This window comes from Kogia breviceps, chromosome 1, assembly GCF_026419965.1.
Source record: "Kogia breviceps isolate mKogBre1 chromosome 1, mKogBre1 haplotype 1, whole genome shotgun sequence".
Lineage (NCBI taxonomy): Eukaryota > Metazoa > Chordata > Mammalia > Artiodactyla > Physeteridae > Kogia > Kogia breviceps.
Window position 1 is genome coordinate 186,177,438 of NC_081310.1, and position 15,726 is coordinate 186,193,163.

At 44.3% G+C, this 15,726-nt stretch overlaps 1 pseudogene; it reads right to left on the reverse strand.

The window, feature by feature from the left end:
- Positions 1-4,332: 4,332 nt before the first annotated feature.
- On the reverse strand, positions 4,333-4,397 carry LOC131746882 (U6 spliceosomal RNA; annotated as a pseudogene).
- Positions 4,398-15,726: the final 11,329 nt, after the last annotated feature.

Here is a 15,726-nt window from a genome sequence, read left to right on the forward strand (position 1 = left end):
CCAAAAGAAGGTAAATCGACAAAGAAAGGAAATAAAACCACACAGGAACCTTGAGTTACTTGAAGTAGAGAAATAATCCAAATTCCAACCGAAGTCCCACCACAAACAGCTGCAAGCCTGTGGGTGCCGAGAGTGATGGAGAGAAGGTTTCAGAGACATTGTGAAAAACAGTAGAGGGCCGTGGCAGTCTTAGGTGACCCACAGACAAAATCACCCTCAGGATGTCCAACACCAAACGCCAAAACACTGAACACAGTTGGGGCATAATAGCCACTAGCAGCACCAGCAACTGGGAGGAATCTGGAAAGAATAGAAAGGGTAGCTTTGTAGAAGCATTGCTTCTTGGAGAGAAGCAGATATATAGAGTAAGGCTGGTCCCCTTGTAGATGTGATAGTGAAGGAAAGAAGGGATTAAGAAGGGGAAAGTAAGAATCCTAAGAAACAAAAAGAAAGCTAATATGATAGTGTAAGTCAATTATACTTGAATTAAAAATAGTGAGACCTAAGAAAAGCCAATTCCCCACCACACCACCACCTCCTCCTCCACACTGTTTATAAAGGATGTTGAACAGGGGCTGCAGGATGTACAGCAGAGGGCAAGCTTGAATAAGAAGTCCTGTCCATGAATGACTAGGACTATAAAAAGGCAGATCACATGCATTCAAAACTACTGTTAAAAAAAATAAATAAATGCAAATCAGAACATCTCAGCAGAAGAAAACTAACACGACTCTCCAAACTGAATTAAATATCCTCAAATAAGCATTTAGGGATACGGAAAAATACTCAAATCAGAAATACAAAAACTGACAGCATGGGCTTCCCTGGTGGCACACTGGTTGAGAGTTCGTCTGCCGACGCACGGGACATGGGTTCGTGCTCCGGTTCGGGAAGATCCCACATGCTGCGGAGCGACTGGGCCCGTGAGCCATGGCCACTGAGCCTGTGCGTCTGGAACCTTGCTCCACAACGGGAGAGGCCACAACAGTGAGAGGCCCGCGTACCGCCAAAAAAATAATAATAATAATAACTGACAGCAGAAATAGGCCAAAAAAAGAGGAAGAAATGAAATGAGAATTGATATTGATCTTGGAGAAGAAAATAACAAAATCATATCATAAATGAAGATTAAACTAAAAGGTGTCCAAGGGATGATAGATTCAAATGAAAACTTACTAAAGAACATTGAAGAAAAGCAGGAAGACAACCAAAAGAATGAAAATTAGATAAAGAAGTAAAAACGGTCAGAGAGAAAATGGTGGAAATGAAAGACAGGCAAAGAACTAACATTTAAAACTGTAATCCAGGAAGACTTTCTAGAAATAAAAAACCTGGTTCTACACGTCAAAAGGGTTCACTGGGTACTATGTAAATTGACATTGAGCAATCAACTCTAAGATAGATCCTTGTAAAGCTGTTGGACTTTAAAGATAGAAAACAGGGCCTCCAGGCAAAAATATCAAATAACTTAGGCAGACTCCTTTAAAAATAACATACATTATATGAGGTACCTAGAATAGACAAATTCATAGAGACAGAAAATAGAATAGAGATTACCAGAGGCTGGAGGGAACCAGGGAAGGGGAAGTTATAGTTCAATAGGTACAGAGTTTTTGCTGGAGATGATGAAAAAGTTTTAGGTATAGATAGTGGTGGTGGTTACACAACATTGTAAATGTAATGCCACTGAATTGTACACTTTTGAATGGGTAAAGTGATAAATGTTATACATATTTATATATATTTTGACACAATAACAAATAAATAAGATGCAAAGCAAAGCAACAGTGGAACAGCATTCTCAAGAAACTTACGGAAGCAATCCAAGGATGTTACATTGAACCCAACTGTCCTTCAAATAGCAAAACTACAAAACAACAAACATACAAGGGAATCCCCATAAGGTTAACAGCTGATCTTTCAGCAGAAACTCTGAAAGCCAGAAGGCAGTGGCAGGACACATTTAAAGTGATGAAAGGGAAAAACCTACAACCAAGATTACTCTACCCAGCAAGGATCTCATTCAGATTCGACAAATAGCAAAACTACAGAAAAACATCTGCCCAGTGAAGGGAACTATCAACAAATGAAAAGGCAGCCTATTGAACAGGGAAAGCTATTTGCAAATGGGGGAAGATATATCTGATAAGGGGTTAATATCCAAATATACAAGGAATGCATACAACTTAACATCAAAAAAACCCCCAATTTTTAAAAAATGGGCAGAAAATCTGAATAGACATTTTTCCAAAAAAGATATACAGGCTAACAGACACATGAAAAGATTCTCCACATCATTAATCATCAGGGAAATGCAAATTAAAACCCCAATAAGAAAGCACCTCGCACATGTCAGAATGGCTATTATCAAAAAGACAATAAATAACAAGTCTTGGCAAGGATGTGGAGGAAAGGGAGCCCTCATGCACTGTTGGTGGGAATGTAAATTGGTACAGCCTATGGAAAACTGTATGGAGGCTCCTCAAAAAATTAAAAGTTGAGGGCTTCCCTGGTGGTGCAGGGGTTAAGAATCTGCCTGACAATGCAGGGGACACAGGTTTGAGCCCTGGTCTAGGAAGATCCCACATGCCGCAGAGCAACTAAGCCCGTGCACCACAACTACTCAGCCTGTGCTCTAGAGCCCACAAGCCACAACTACTGAAGCCTACGTGCTGCAGCTACTGAAGCCCACAATCCTAGAGCCCATGCTCCACAACAAGATAAGCCACCTCAATGAGAAGCCAGCACACCGCAACCAAGAGTAGCCCCCGCTCACTGCAACTAGAGAAAGCCCACGCACAGCAGCGAAGACCCAACGTAGCCAATAAATAAATAAATATATAAATAAATATTTAAAAAAAATAAAAATTGAACTACCATATGATCCAGTAATTCCACTTCTGGGTATTTTTTAGAAGACAACAAAAACTCTAATTTGAAAAGATATATGCACTCCAATGTTCATTGTGGCATTATTTACAGTAGCCCAAATATGGAATATATGGTCAGGAAAAGACAGTCTCTGAGTATCTCCCCCACTATTTACCCTGGTTCCAGAGGGATTAGCCACTGTAATTAGCCAGGAATTGGAAAAGCAAAATTAAAATGATCTCTACTTGCAGATGACATGATTGTGTACCTGAAAAACCCTAGAGAATAAATGATAAAATTAACTTAATAAAAGAATTCATCAACGAAGCAGGTTATAAAATTAACATGTAATAATAAATAGCACTCATACACACAAATACTTACCAATTAGAAGATATGATGGATGAGGAAAACTCATTTTCAGTAGCAACAACAGAAAATAAGATGCTTAGAATAAACAAGTGTCAGTGCCCTTTAGGCAAAGACCCCCAGGAACACACCGGTGGTTGGACACATTGGGATTATTGCTTCTTGCCTCAGAGAGCACGCACACTATGGGGATCATAGTGTGGGTGTTGGAAAATCATAAGTGGGTGTTGGAAAATACTTATTATAGAATTTGGTCTTGTGGTAGGTGATCTTGAGGAGGGTTTAATGAAGTGGGGCTTTAGTTTGGATGCTGTCAGGAAATGAAAGTACTTCTATAAATGGTTATCTTTTTAAATTCAATTTTATTGAAGTATATTTGATTTACAATGTATTAATTTCTGCTGTACAGTAAAGTGATTCAGTTATACATATATATTCTTTTTCCTACTCTTTTCCATTATGGTTTATCACAGGATATTGAATATAGTTCTCTGCACTATACAGTAGGAGCTTGTTGTTTATCCATTCTATGTATAATAGTTTGTATCCGCTAATCCCAAACTCCCAATCCTTCCCTCCCCCACCCCCCTCCCCCTTGGCAGCCACAAGTCTGTTCTCTATGTCTGCGAGTCTGTTTCTGTTTTGTAGATGTTTATGTGTGTTGTATTTTAGATTCCACATGTAAGTGATATCATATGGTATTTGTCTCTTTCTGACTTACTTCACTTAGTGTGATAATCTCTAGGTCCATCCATGTTGCTGCAAGTGGCATTATTTCATTCTTTTCTATGGCTGAGTAATGTTCCATTGTATACATGTACCACATCTTCTTTATCCATTCATCTGTCGATGGACATTTAGGTTGCATCCATGTCTTGGCTATTGTGAATAGTGCTGCTATGAACATAGCGGTACATGTATCTTTTTTTTTTTTTAACATATCTACTGGAGTATAATTGCTTTACAATGGTGTGTTAGTTTCTGCTTTATAACAAAGTGAATCAGCTATACATATACATATATCCCCATATCTCCTCCCTCTTGCATCTCCCTCCCTCTCTATACCACCCCTCTAGGTGGTCACAAAGCACCGTGTAGGGGCCATGCTAATCTCTGTATCGTTCCAATTTTAGTATATGTGCTGCCGAAGCAAGCACTCTTTTGAAATTATAGTTTCCCCTGGATATATGCCCAGGAGTGAGATTGCTGGATCATATGGCAACTCTATTTTTAGTTTTTTGAGGAACCTCCCTACTGTTTTCCATGTATGAATGGCAGCTTAATAAGTCTTATCTAGTTGGAAGACTAGACTGAGGCTAAAAGGAGTTTTTAATGTTTTGACAAAAAAAAATTTAAGGTTATGGAACAGTTTTAATTTCCCCCTATTTAGCTCATTTAAATCACACTTAGTTTTCACATAAAGACAATAATGAAATCATACTTCCACCTAAACATGATACAACTATCCTGCCTACAACCAAAACACACCAACCCTTCTCAAAAAGAGGGTGCTGAGTCTGGGTGATGTTCACTTTTCTCCTTTGATATTCTGTAACCTAAATTCTGAAAATAAGCTTAACTCTTATTGATAGATCTCATATTAGATGATAAGAGAATAGGAGAGGGAAGAAAACAAAATATTTGGATAATATACATACAAACATATTCATAACAAAGTAAGGAAGAGATATTCATAACTATTTGAATTCTCATTTCTGCAATGTGGTCAGAGCTGGTCTTTATAACTCCCTTCTTCCATTACTCATTCCTTATTTCCTTTGCCCTCAACAAGCCTCTTAGTTGGTTATGACTCTTTGCCTGGTGGAGTGACCCAAACCTTCGTTCTTGAAAGGTCTAAGCCGTTAACAGTTCTGCTTATGTTGGGTTGTTGTAGTTTTTCTTTGGCTTTATTCACAGGACATGGTAGAGATGCCATAAGGCAGCTCCTGTATTCCAGACATACTCTTCCTTGTTACCATTGTAGAGTAGCAATCCAACTTGCCCTTGGTAGTCAGGATCAATTGCCCCAGCCACTATAGAAACCTCCTTATTTGCCTGTTAATTCTGAGGCACGAGGAGCCCAAAGTGGCTGGGTGGCAATTCAATATACTCATTGCCACATTGCCTAGTGGAATCATTCATTCCTCCCTTTAGAACTAAGACCTCTAGATCAGCAGAGCCTAAGGTCACAGGGGACAGGGAGCAAAAATGTTGCTAGTAGATCACTAGGCATAATAGGGAGAGGACCCACTCTTATTTCCACCCTTTGATTCCTGGCCCTGTGAATCCTGGCTACAAGAAAAACAGCACCATCCATTAGACGCTGATTTAGAGCATATACAGCATGGAGGACATTGGTACAGCCCTGCAAGGTATTGCCACCTAGATGGTCCTGTAATTGAGTCTTTAAAAGGCCAGTACAGGGACTTCCCTGATGGCACAGTGGTTAAGAATCCGCCTGCTAATGCAGGGGACACAGCTTCAATCCCTGGTCTGAGAAGATCCCACATACCGCAGAGCAGCTAAGCCCGTGCGCCACAACTACTGAAGCCCGCGTGCCTAGAGGCCGTGCTCCACAACAAGAGAAGCCACCTCAGTGAGAAGCCCTCGCTCTGCAACGAAGAGCAGCCCCTGCTTGCTGCAACTAGAGAAAGCCTGCGCGCAGCGACAAAGACCCGACGCAGCCAAAGATAAATAAATAAATTTATTTTTTTTACAAAAAGGGGCTTCCCTGGTGGCGCAGTGGTTGAGAGTCCGCCTGCCGATGCAGGGGACGCGGGTTCGTGCCCCGGTCTGGGAGGATCCCACATGCCGCAGAGCGGCTGGGCCCGTGAGCCATGGCCGCTGAGCCTGCGCGTCCGGAGCCTGTGCTCCACAACGGGAGAGGCCACAGCGGTGAGAGGCCCGCGTACCGCAAAAAAAAAAAAAAAAAAAAAAATATATATATATATATATATTTTAAAAAAGGCCAGTACACCATTCTATAAAGCCAGCTGCTCCAGGATAATGGGAAACATGATAAAACCAGTGAATTCCATGAGCACAGGCCAATTGCCGGATTTCATTTGCTGTGAAGTGAGTTCCTTGATCAGAAGCAATACTCTAAGTCCACGGATGGTAAATTTGGCAGAAGGACTGTGTTCAGGGACCTCCTTGCCATCAATTTTCCCATCATGTTCTTTCTGAGTCCCTTATGACCCAGCTAACCACTGAGCATAGCCTGTGAATCAATATAGACTCATACCTCTGGCCATTTCATCTTCTAAGCAAGGTGAATAATCAGGTGCACTGCTTGAAATTCTGCCCACTGGAAGGATTCTCCTTCATCACTGTCCTTCAGGGATGTCCTAGAAAGAGTCTGTACCGCTGTAGATGTTTACTTGGTGCAGAACCATGTGTAAACCAAGCCTGAGTTTTCTCTCCCTCTGTCAGCTGGTTGCCAGGAACTCTGCAGGAGGCCGTAAGTGTGGCATGGGAGAGAGAAGGTAATGTAGTGGGAATGGGAGTCATGAGCATTTGGACCACTTCCTCATGACATTTACTTGTGCCCTTGGGGCCTCTTCAAGTACAGTCTAGAGGATACCACCTCCATTTCATAATGAGCGCTGTGGTACTGCCCACTCTCATGGCTTGGTAGGTCAGACAGCACCTAGTTCATGAAGGGCAGCTCAGATCACATGGTAATGGGGTAGCCTATGGTCAAGTGGCCAGTAGCAAGCCAAAAGCTGTTTCCCAAAAAAGAGTAGTCACCCACAAAATCCTAAGGGTTTGTTCTATGATTTACTAGTGGGAGCCTGCCAAAGGCTCCAAGCATCTCCAACTGTCAGCGACACTCCAAGTGCCGTTGGATCTGCTGGATCATGTAGCCCAAGTGGCAGAGCAGCTTACACAGCAGCCTGGACCTGTTGCAGAGCCTTCTCTTGTTCTGGTCCTACTCAAACTAGCAGCTTTGAAGGTTAATTGGTAAGTGGGCCCTAGTAGCATACCTAACTGAGGAATATGTTGCCTCCAAAATCCAAAAAGACTCACTAGACATTGTGCCTCTCTTTTGGTTGTAGGAGGTGACAAATGCAACAATTTGTCCTTTACCCTAGAAGACATACCTTGACATGTCCCACACCACTGGACCCCTGGAGATGTCACTAAGGTGGGAGACTGCTGAATTTTTGTGGGGTTTATTTCCTACCCTCTGACATACAATTGTCTTATCAATGTCTAGAATATTTGCTACTTTCTTTTATTTATTTATTTATTTATTTATAGCTGTGGCAGGTCTTCGTTGTGGCACGGGCTCTGTTGTGGCACGTGGGCTTCTCTCTAGTTGTGGTGTGTGGGCTCCAGACACGAGGGCTCTCTAGTTGTGGCATACAGGCTCAGAAGTTATGGCCCAGGGGCTTAGTTGCCCCATGGCATGTGGGATCTTACTTCCGTGACCAGGGACCGAACCTGCATCCCCTGCATTGGAAGGCAGATTCTTTTTGTTTTGTTTTGTTTTGTTTTTTTTGTGGTACGCGGGCCTCTCACTGCTGTGGCCTCTCCCGTTGCGGAGCACAGGCTCCGGACGCGCAGGCTCAGCGGCCATGGCTCACGGGCTCAGCCGCTCCACGGCATGTGGGATCTTCCCGGACCGGGGCACGAACCTGTGTCCCCTGCATTGGCAGGCGGACTCTCAACTACTGTGCCACCAGGGAAGCCCTGGAAGGCAGATTCTTAACCACTGGACCACCAGGGAAGTCCCTAGAGTATTTGTTGCTTTCTGCTCACCAAGTCCAATCAGTACAATATCCATAATGGACCCGCATGATGTCTTGTGGAAAGAAAAGGCAATCAAGGATCGTGGGGACTAAATTATGACATAGGGCTGGAGAGTTGATACGCACCTGAGGAGGGATGATCAGGTCTATTGCTTGCCTGTCCAGCTGAAAGAATACCACTTCTTGAGGTCTTTACTAAGATGTATTGAAAGAAAAGCATTTGCCAGGCTGATAGTTGCACACTAGGTTCCAGGATGTTATGGGCTGAATGCTTGTGTCCCTCTCAGATTCATATGTTGAGGGCTTCCCTGGTGGCACAGTGGTTGGGAGTCCGCCTGCCGATGCAGGGGACGCAGGTTCATGCCCGGGTCCGGGAAGTTCCCACCTGTCGCGGAGAGGCTGGGCCCGTGAGCCATGGCCGCTGGGCCTGCACTTCCGGAGCCTGTGCTCCGCAACGGGAGGGGCCCGCGTACCGCCAAAAAAAAAAAAAAAAATTCATATGTTGAAATTCTAACCCCCAATGTGATGGTATTAGGAAGAGGGTACTTTAGGTCATGAGTGTGGAGCCCTCATGAATGGGATTAACGCCCTTATTAAAGAGACCCATGGGACTTCCCTGGTGGTCCAGTGGCTAAGACTGTGTGCTCCCAATGCAGGGGGCCCGGGTTTGCTCCCTGGTCAGGGAACTAGATCCCTGCTAGGTTCAGGGAACTAGAACCTACTCCAACTAAGACCTGGTGCAGTCAAATAAATAAATAAATAAACTTTTTTTTTTAAATTTAAAAAATAATAAAGAGACCCATGTGGGAATTCACTGGAGGTCCAGTGGTTAGGACTCCACACTTCCACTGCAGGAGGCACAGGTTCGATTCCTGGTCAGGGAACTAAGATCCCACATTCCATGCAGAGTGACCAAAAAAAAAAAAAAAAAAGAGAGAGAGAGACCCACGTGAGGACACAGCAAGAAGATGACCCAGCCACGAACAAGGAAGTGGACTCTCGCCAGATGCTGAATCTGCTTGATCTTGGACTTTCCAGCCTCCATAACTATGAGAAATAAGTGTTTGTTGTTTAAGCTACCCAGGCTGTGGTTTGTTTGTTATAGCAGACTGACGGGACTAAGACACGGGGTGGGGGGGGGGGCGGGTCTCAAGCAATGAGACCATATCTGGAACAGCAGCAGCAATGGAGTCAACATCTGAATAAGTTTATGATAATCCGCTGTCACTCTCCAAGGTCCATCTATTTTCTGCACAGGACAAATGGGCAAGTTGAATGAAGATGTGGCGGGAATTCCAGCACTTTTCAAGTCCTTCATGGTGGCAGTAATGCCTGCAGTCCCTCTGGGAAAGTGGAGTTGCTCTTGGTTTACTAATTTTGCAGATACAGATGGTGCTAGTGGCTTCCATTTGGCCTTTCCTACCATAGTAGCCCTCACTCCACAGGTCAGGAAACAATATGGGGGTTCTGCCAGTAGCTGAGTATGTCTATTCCAATTATGCATTCCAGAACTGCAGAAACAGCCCCAGGTTGGATTTCAGCCACCACTGGGCAAACTATGAGTTGGACCTGAGCTAAAACTCCATTGATCTCCTCACCTCCATAAGCCCCTACTCTGACCAGTGGACCACAGTTGTGTTTTGGATCAGTTCAGAGCTAGCACCCAGTAATCCCTGGAAATTGTGATTATTTCCTTTTCCCCAGTGCACAGTCATTCTGGTAAACAGCCATAGGTCCCTTTGGGGGACAGGGGGGAATTCCACAGGTCTGGTAAACAGCCATAGGTCCCTTTTGGGAGCAGGGAATTCCCTGGTGGTCCAGTGGTTAGGACTCGGCGCTTTCACTGCCGGGGTCCGGGCGGGTTCGATCCCTGGTCGGAGAACTAAGATCCCACGTGCCACGCAGTGCGGCCAAAAAAAAAAAAAAAAAATCCTTAGCTTGCAAGTTGTACAAAAACAGCAGAGGGATGGATTTGGCCCATAGACACAGTTTGCCAATCCTTGCCTTGGGGGTTTAGAATATACATCTTTAATTAATCTCCATCTGATTTCAAATAATATTATGCCACTTCACATATAGGGAAAGAAACTTACAACAGTATACTCACAATTCCTCCCTCCCATCTTTTGTATATTATTGTCATCTATTTTATTTTTGTATATGCTATAAATCCACATCGCTATTATTTTTGCTTTAGATAGTCAATTATCTTTCAAGGTGATTAAAAGAGTCTAAACATGCCTTTTATATTTACTTTTATTTTAACCATTTCTGGAGATCTTCATCTCTTTGTGTAGGTCCAAATGCTTTTTTTTTTTTTTTTTTTTTTTTTTTTCGGTACGCGGGCCTCTCACCGTTGTGGCCTCCCCCGTTGCGGAGCACAGGCTCCGGACGCGCAGGCTCAGCGGCCATGGCTCACGGGTCCAGCCGCTCCGCGGCATGTGGGATCCTCCCGGACCGGGACACGAACCTGCGTCCCCTGCATCGGCAGGCGGACTCTCAACCACTGCGCCACCAGGGAAGCCCCTCAAATGCCTATTCTGGTATCATAGTCTTCCAGATGAAGAACTCCTTTATGATTTATTATTGTATAGGTCTGCTGGTGATGAACTCTCTCAGCTTTTGTTTATCTGAAGAAGTCTTTACCTCACCTCATTTTTTAAAAATTATATACAGTAAAACTGACTTTTTTGCATACAGTTCTATGAGTTTTGAGATAAGTATAGGATTCTCTAACCACCACAATCAGGATATAGAATAGTTGTGCTTTCATTAAAAAAGAAAAAAAAAGCTTTTTATTTTGAAATAATTATAGATTCATAGGAAGTTGCAAAAAAATAGCATAGAAGGTCCTGTGTACCCTTCACCTAGATTTCCACAATGTTAACATCTTACATAACTATTGTACAACATCAAAACCTAACATTGTCAATTCAAGAAACTGACATTAATACAATACTCTTAATCAGACTTATTAACACCTTATTTACATTTCACCAGTTTTTATATGCACTCATTTATCTGTGTGTGTGTGTGTGTAGCTGTATGCAATTTTATGCCATGTATGGATCATGTTACTAGCACCTTCATCTTTGAAAGATATTCTTGCTGCAAATAGAATTCTGGGTTGATGTTTCTTCAGCACTTTAAAGACGTCAGTTCATTGTCTTGTTTGTATACTTTGTATGGCTGTTAGCATCACCGACTCCATCTTGGGCCCGTTCAGTTCCTCCTGTCCTTCCACTGACCCTACCTTGGGCTGTACTGGGTAGTAACTCTCCTCTCTGTCATCAAGGGCTTTGTAGTTAATAGACAATGTTTAATGATCGTTAGGTCCAGGTGGCCTCTATGGTCTGTTAGTTCCCAAACAATGATGAAGACGTTTGCTGACGTATTCCCAGCACCCAGAAGACTAGCTACCTATTCATAAATTTTGACTTAGGAATGCATTCTGCGTTTCCAAGCACGTAGCCCCGTAGCCCCGTACCCTAGGTTAACTATAAAATTGCCCCAATGGTCCCTCGGTGGTGCGCAGTGCAGCTGTGAGTGCTTATGGGTCGCTGCCCGCCCTGTAAGTTATCCTTTAACAAACTGATCCATTGATTACATGAAGCTGCTTCCATCATTTTTCAATCTCAAGATACCTTTTCAGTTCAGTGAGCACTTTTTGCTCCCTCTGTCCTCCAGCATAATTTCTGATAAGACGTCTGCTTTAATTCTTATCTTTGTTCCTTTGTGTGTATTAACGTATCTTTTTTCCCTCTGTCTGCCTTCAGGATTTTCTCTTTATCTTTGGTTTTCAGCAGTTTGACTATGATGTTTCTAGGTGTTTTTTTCTTTTGTGTTCTTATTGGCGGTGGCATTATTTATCCCACTTGGTGTTCTCTGTGATTCTCACATCTATAGTTTGATGTCTTTCATCATTTTTGGAAAAGTCTCATCCACTATCTCTTCAAGTGTTTCTCCTGCCCATTCTCTCTTTTTCTTCCTTCTGGGATTCCAGTTACACATATATTAGATAATTTGATTTTGTTCCACAGCTCTTGGATGCTCTGTTCTGTTTCTTTGTTTTTTCACTTATTTTTCTCTTGGTGTTTCGGTTTGAATAATTTCTATTGAACTGTCTTCAAGTTTACCAATTCTTACCTCAGTTTTGTTGAGTCTGGTGATGAGTCCATAGAAGGCATTCTTCATTTCTGCTACCATGGGTTTTTTTTATTTCTAGATTTTCTATTTGACCCATAACTTTCCACCTCTGCTGAAATTCCCCATCTGTTTATGCATGTGGTCCCTCTTTTCTACTAGTGTTTCTAACATATAAATCATGATTGTTTAAAAGTCCCTGTCTAATAGTTTCAACAACTGCATCATTTCTGAGTCTGGTTTGGTTGACTCTTTGTCTCTTGACAGTGGTTTTCTTGCTTTTTAGTGTTTTATAATTTTTGACCAAATTCCTGACATTGTGTGTAGAATGGTAGAGACTAAATTAAATGGTATTAATTCCTGGAAATGGGCATGTATCTTCTGCTAGACAATTAGTGTAAGAGCTTAAGTCAGTGTAGTCAGGAGCTGGTTTGGACTTTGTTGTTGCTATGGTTACCTTCATTGCACTACTGGCTTCCAGTTTGTCTAGCATCATCTCAAACAGGATGGGGACTGGGTTGCTGGAGGGTTTTTAATCAATGCTCCTGCTCCACCCCTCAACTTTCCATCCCTTGGTTAGGTTGCTGTTGCTTGTTACTTGGTGCTTGCTAGCCGGTGGAGGGGGGTGGGGTGTGTATCGTATCCTGGTCCAGCCTCCGTCTTTGGCAAACTGTATCCCTGGGCTTGCGGGTGGGGCTTCCTCAGTGATCCTGTTCCTCCTCCCCATGGCAGCAAAACTCTGCATTGCTATCTTTGGCAGATCCATATGGGAGAGTTCCCTGCCCCTCCCCAATGATAGGAGCCTTGTAATGGTATTGGCATAGGATCCTGGTACAGGATGGTTTCCTGCCCCTCCCACTTTCCTCAGCTATAATATAGGTTTTCATATGTGCCCTGCAGGGGAGGGTTTGCTGCCTGTCCCCAGCAGCTTCATTCTACAGAGGGGAAGGGTCCCTGTGAGGTTGAGACTTCCCACCTTCCCCGCAGCTGCAGCCACTTCCCTCCTCCAGGCCTGATGGAGGTCTGTGGAGAGAAACCTGCAAGAGGGTACAAACTCATGTTGTGTCTGAGATTTCTGGGGGTCCATAGATGGCCTGTAGCAACTTGTTACAAATTTTCCTGAATCCCTTACATGCTTGGCACTTAGTAAATGCACAATGCATGCTTATTGTATATTCGGAGGAAATCATTGAACTTTTCCTTTTTTTTTTTTTTTGGCGGTACGCGGGCCTCTCACTGCTGTGGCCTCTCCCGTTGCAGAGCACAGGCTCCGGACGCTCAGGCCCAGCGGCCATGGCTCACGGGCTTAGTTGCTCCGCGGCATGTGGGATCTTCCCGGACCAGGGCACGAACCCGTGTCTCCTGCATCGGCAGGCGGATTCTCAACCACTGCGCCACCAGGGAAGCCCCAATTGAACTTTTCTGAGTCTGTTTCTGCACCTATAAAATGGGGCTGAGAAGGCCCACCTCACATAGAATTCATATGAGGTAATGGTTATGAAAGGGCTTTTAAGCGGAGAGTAGCAAGCACATAGACAGGATGATTGATCCTGGGGTCTCTGCTTCCTTAGCTGTGCAAAGACTTGGAGGCAGAGAAGGCTGAGAAGTGCTGTGAGACTGGGACGGAGCGTGAGGAGGGTGTGGGTGGTAGTTGTGGTAAGGATACTGGTGGGAAGACAGGATGCAAACCAAAAGGTAAGCTCCAGTTCAGACTATCTGGATTTAAATTCTGGCTCCCACAGTAAATCCCTATGTCACCTGGGGCAAGTTGAATCACCAGTTTGAGGCTCAGCTGCCTCATCTGTTATATGGGTTTTGAGATTTGTGGTAATTAAATTAATTAATACTTGTCAAGAGTTTAGAATACTGCCTGGCATAAAGTACTTAATAAATATCAAGGGGTTTTTGTTTGTTTGTTTTGTTTTATTAATTCACTCATCCATTCAACAAATACTTAGAGCCTACTATGTGCTAGGCATTGTGCTAGGTGCTGGAAAAACAGCACTGAATGAGATAGGGTTCTTGTTGTTAGCTATCAAGAAAAGCAGTCACTGGACAAGAAATCTCCATTGTAAAGAGCTCTCTAAACTTGAAAGTGCTGGGGAGGGACTTCCCTGGTGGTCCGGTGGTAAAGAATCCTTCTTCCAATGCAGGGGACGGGGGTTCGATCACTGGTTGGGGAACTAAGATCCCACATGCCGCAGGGCAACTAAGCCCGCGCGCCACAACTACTGAGCTCACGCGCCTCAACTAGAGAGCCCGCGTGCTGCAAACTACAGAGCCCACGCACTCTGGAACCCCGGTGACACAACTAGAGAGAGAAAAACCTGCACGCCACAACTAGAGAGAAGCCCGCGTGCCTCAACGAAGACTCCGCCTGCCGCGACTAAGACCTGACGCAGCCAAAAATATAATAATAATAAAATAAAGAAGATTTTAAAAATAAAAAAAAGAAATTGCTGGGAAATATAAAAGTGTATCTCCGAGGAAGTAACCTTTGAGCTGAGGCTTGAAGAACAAGCAGGAATTTGCTAGATAAAGGGCAGGGAAGAGTGGGAATTCCCTGGTGGTCCGGTGGTTAGGGCTCCTCGCTTTCACTGCTGGGGCCCAGGTTTGATCCCTGGTCGGGGAACTAAGATCCCGAAAGCCGTATGGTATGGTCAAAAAAAGGGGGGGGGGGCAGGGAAGAGTGTGCCAGGCAAAGGGAACAGCAGGTGTAAAGACTGAATTAGGAAGACTCAAGCACCTGGAAGAAGGCCAGTGAGGCTGGAGATCGGAGGGGGCGGGGGGAGGGAATGGCCATTGGCCTCGTCCTCAGGATTGGGCTTTATCTTAAGATCAATGGGAAGCTATTGGAGAGTATAAGCAAGGGAGTGACACGATCAGCTTTGGGTTTTTAAAAGCGGTTCTGCCAGCTGTGCAGAGAATAGATTGGAGAAGAGTTGGAGTCGAAGCAAGGAGACCAGTCAGGAAGCAGAGAAAAAGGGGGGCATGACACATCTAAGGCAGCAGGGAGTCTGCACTTGGACCTTGTGTCCCATTTCCTTTTCCTTCCAGAGCACCAAGACAAAAAACCTGGTTAGTGCAAGCGAGCTGATTCTTGCTAGTTTTAAGATATGACCACCAGGGGGCGCAAAAACACTAAAGAGACTCGGGATCAGCCCTGATCCACCTCCCCAGGCTGAGTCCTGGGATTCAAAGGCAGCCCGAGGGCGTCCCCTCCCCACGCCCAGTTAGATGGCTGACTCTAGGGCCCACAGGAGCCAACCTCCAGTTCCTTTGTTAGAAAGCAGTGAATAAACTGAAGGAATCCTGGACTGGGAGCCTGCAAATGTGAGTTCCATCCTTCCCCACAGCTCCCCGACTTGGGCAACTTGCCCGTTTTCCCTTCTGCCCCCTCGTTTGGCCCAGGTCCCCGGCCCTCATTTCAGAGAGAAATGTAGGGGTTCAGAGCCTGGTGTTTGAGCCGCCTGGGTTTAATCCCCATTCCAACCACAAACTAGCTAAATAACCTTGGTCAAGTGACTTCACCTGTCAAAGCCCCAGTTTCCATCTCTGTTAGGTGGGAATCCTGACACATCCCTTGCAT